The following is a 5,000-nucleotide window of genomic DNA, read 5'->3' on the forward strand; positions in this document are numbered from 1 at the left end:
TATATATATATATACATATAAACACAGGTATGTCATATTTTCCGTTTGTTGTCTTTTTATTTAATCCTGAAGATATTATTTATGTAATACACGGACTCATTAATTTTTACCTATATTATATATCGAAATTGCAACGATAATCTGGTACTCGACTGAGGAAAGAAAACTCCGAATGACCCGTCCTTGTTTTCTTTGTATCGTCTATCTGGATGTTTTGTCTTCTTGTCCCATATTGTATATATATATATATATATATAAAGGAATTAAAGGTGTGTGTATATGTGCAATAACAGATGTACTGCTTATATTTATCCCACGGCAGCCTTCTTTTTTTCGGATAGCATTGTTTCAGTAATCCTAATATGTCGCATTGCAAGATGGTACCTTGGTGACATTTGGGAGCTGTACCTCATCATATGCATAATATATTTCGCAGGAATGTGACATAGTCGAAACATTCAGTCGTAACACCAGGGTGTAAGGGGTTCACTGTCACTTTTGTTTATTATATATTTCTTAGCTATCTCCTACCTTTGGAATTCATAAGGATAACCTTATCAATGTGATGTTCACGAGTCCATACTTGGCTATACATCATAATTATATTTACACCATCCTCAAATTCACGGGAAAGATACAGGCGTATACATTTTTGTGATTTGCACAATTTCTCTTTTACGTTTTTCTTGAGGCGCGCAGTTATCATTCTTGCGATTACATGATTCTAATAGGCGGACGTCAAGTAAAACTAATGAAATAGTAGTCTGACATTGTGATTAATTTTAATCCTCTTAAACTCTATCTTAACTGATAGCAAGCGAAACCATAATGTTTCCCTAAAATGGAGGCTATACATTTGAAGCGTAGCTCAAGTCCCAACTATCTCTACTTTTGAAAATCACGGTATTATGAAACCGGTTATTATAAAGACGTCTTTCTAATGACTCCGAGCACATTTCTACACACATGTACACACACACACATGTACACACACACATGCACACACATTTATGTGTATATATGTGGGTGTGTACATATGTATGTGTAGGTAAGAATACGTGTGAGTGTGTGGTGTACGAACGATTCGTATAGAGTTATTTCGATGATCGATTATAAGATACCACTTCGAGAATTTAATGTCATTTGTACCAGAATTAATTAAAATCTTTGATCATTTTTGTTATTAATTTTTTCACTTAATTTTTGTATTCTAGTTCGTTTTCATCATCGATACCAATACAATCAGATGAAAATTTTATCTTAAAATAATAAAATAGACTAAAATAAAAAAAAAAATCCTTAATATTTGGTGCTAGTTAATTGTTCGACCTGAATAAAAAAAAAAGACGAAATATACATGACATATACTTTTATTTTTTTATTCTTTCATTTATTTTGTTCATTGATATGCGGCCATCTGAGTGCAAAGTTATCAAGAGCTTTAATCGATTAAATCAATTTCAGTTTGGCAATGATTACAACCACTTTATAAGGAAGAAAGGCAAAGTGATTCTGCGCGTAAAGAGATGCGATCAGCAGAAGATAACAAAGATGTAACAAAGTATCTGACGGTATTATTGTTTTGAGTTTTACCGCTTTACTTATGGCATCTACCATATGCATACATACATACGTACATACATATATACATACGTGTGTGTGTGTGTGTGTGTGTGTGAGCGTGTGTATATCTACCAATATATACTGTCTCTCACTACACAGGTAGATCAGCTATTGGCGTTAAAGGAAGATGTATGTAGCACATGCATTCCTTTAGGTGTAGAGACAAGGAAAACTTCATAACCATGTCGCACTTCATCTGGAAACTTTTGACACGACATTTAGAACATCCCCTGGATTATTCTTAACTGCCCACATCCTCTTTTTGCACGTGGAGCAAATAATTTCCAAGTCTGCTTTCACGAATCTGCTCACAATTCAGCCCAGAATGTCTATCAAAACAAAAACTTATTTTCATCAGAGTTACTCTCTGTTTATGAATTTCACGCAATTTCACGGATATACCACTCTAGGACTGGTTGTTTCACGCATTCTGAAAAGGTATATAGTTCCGGCTACTTCTAGAGATTCCAGCCTACAGTCTCTCGTACCGGCCGCGAAATTTTTTTCGCACGAGATTTTCGGACCCCAGTAATGAATTCATTTGCATACACAATCAGAGCTTGCCTTGGCCTTGTTGTCAAGTTAACAAACACACTCTACCAAGTAAACTCAAGATGATGAACGGTGTTGTAAGTCGACCGATCGCCAAGTTATGCCTGATTTTAGAAGGAGACAAGTAATTAGATAGATTTGCATCTAAGCCAATTGTCGGATTTTGTTAGGGCCCCATAGGGTAAAGATGTGGATGGGAAAAATGTGGGTAGAAGGTGATGTGCTAGCAACTTACTGTTTTACAAAGTGAACAACACAAATAACTACGCAGAGGCAGCCATGGTTCAAACAAGAAGAACAACAAACATTATTAAAAGAGAAAAGAAGCATGGTCATTCCTTACCCAAGTGATCTTATCTTATCGCCCGTCACTTGTTATGCGTTCATAAATTAGTTTGATAGTTGAGCTCTGCCAGGCTACATACAAATGAGTTCATAACTAGGGTCCGGAACTCTCGTGGGAAAAAGTTTCGCGTTGCGGCCACGCAAAATTTATGTAACCTGACACCATCGAATCGGTTACTCTCGTACGTGGTAACTGTTCTTGCTGCAAAAACCACATCCTACGGAACGTTTACTCTCTGATGCCAGTATCTTGTCTGCCTTATCACATGTAGTATCAGATATGAAGAATTGATGGTGCTGAAATATCGCACCTACCTTGCAGAATACTGACTAAATGACGCCAGCATCTTGCTTCCTCCATCACGTGGATCTGGCAATAAAAGATCTAACGTCACTATTGCAGTAAGAAGAACCACGTTATTTGAACTAACCCACGACTGGTATTCATTCATAGCTGACTAGATTCGAGTAATTTAAAATGAATTATTTGCAGAAGGGAGCTACGCACTGTCCAACCCGGAACTTGAACCAAAGACATTTTGACCTTGAGCCGAACTCACTAACCAACAGGACACGCGACGTACATGAAAATAAAACAATAAAAACTGTCTAATAACAAGGGCGCTTATACGTGGTCACTCAACGTGCAAGAAACAATAGCCAAGAATAATCGGTTGACTCATATCACCCTATCATTCAGTAACACAAGCGAATACTTTTAACCTAATTTACGATTTGAAAACTGCATTGCATTTGTCAATGGTGAATACTCCACATATTTTCTTTCCTTTCTACTTGGATTGACACAATTCTGTACAGTGTACGTCCCTTAATGTCCGTGCTATTACGATATCCCTAATAATCACTCTCAAGATTTTCATTGCTTCCTTTTACTATCACTAAATAATATGGTCACTGCTTAAAAACAGGATTGATACATATGTTCTTTCACACGGTGTCATGTTTTGTTTTCGATGCTGTTCTCAACTCTCTTCTCGATACATTAACTCTTAGGTGGTGTCTCCGGCATTCCATTTAAATTAATTCGCAAAACACGTATATTTTTCCGGCGTATTCCCAGATCTCAGATTATATTCCTACAGTTGAGTTCACCAACACACACACACACACACACACACACACACACACACACACACACACACGTAAACAAACACAAACACACATATACATACATTCATACATATAAATATACATAGACGCACGTACATATATACTGAAAGATAGACAGATAAATAGGTAAACAGATAGATAGAAAGATAGATAGATAGATAGAGAGAGAGAAGGAGGGTGAGAGAGGAAGAGAGATAAACAGAGATAGAGAAAGAGAAAGAGAAAGAGAGAGAGAGGGGGATAGATGGCTATAGATACAGATATTTGTCGGCTAAAGTGAATGACAACGACCCTCGGGCGCCTAATTTCACTACGAAACAAATTAATTCGGTTATCGCTTCGTATATATACATACACAGATACATATACATATATATATATATATATATATATATATATATATATATATATATATATATATATATACATATGCATATATACTTGTATATATACGCATACATATATATATAACTATATATTTATGTATGTATATGTACATGCATACATATATATATATATATATATATATATATATATATATATATATATATATATATATATATATATATATATATATATATAAATATATATATATATATGTATGTATGTATATATATAGAGATATATATATAGATATATATATAGCAGTAGTTTATTAATTATCGCAGGTTCTTCAACCTCCTAGCATCAGCAAGTATGTTGTGTCTGATCTAATTTTGTTTGTAACTGTAATAAATAGCTTTAAGGTATTACCATAGGCAATTTAGAAGGGACAGATAAGCGAAACGTGATGTGTTTAGTTTGAGTCTCATCCCAATCTATGTAAAGGACCCTAATGGGTTCGTTTTCGCAACAAGACTAAATAAATATGGCTATTTATTTATTAAACATCGATCTATTTGTTTGTTTATAGTAATTAAGTGTTATATATCGTATTGACTTTAGATAGACTTAAGTTAGATTACAGAATATGCTATCAACGCCAATTGCGTTTATATCTTATTATTTTGTACGATTTCGTTACTCATCGAATTGCAGTTAGTGCCCTAAATATCACAAAGTTTAAGATTTAAGAAAAAAATATATAGACAGTTATTATGACTAATAAAAGAAATGATGATGATGATGATAATTATAATGACAATGATAATAATAATAATGATAATAATAATAATATTTATTATTATTATTATAGATGTCGCACAGTACAAATTATCGCGAGGTTGTTGATTGAAGATATTGTGTCTACCGGGGGTTTGTACTGTCAGTCAAGTCACAACAAGGACCTCAGACAGACAGTACTTTGCGCAATATGTGTGCAGTTCTATGTAATGCTGACCTTTGCAATA

Source organism: Octopus bimaculoides, chromosome 6 (genome assembly GCF_046866305.1).
Source record: "Octopus bimaculoides isolate indiv1 chromosome 6, ASM4686630v1, whole genome shotgun sequence".
Taxonomy (NCBI): Eukaryota; Metazoa; Mollusca; class Cephalopoda; order Octopoda; family Octopodidae; genus Octopus; species Octopus bimaculoides.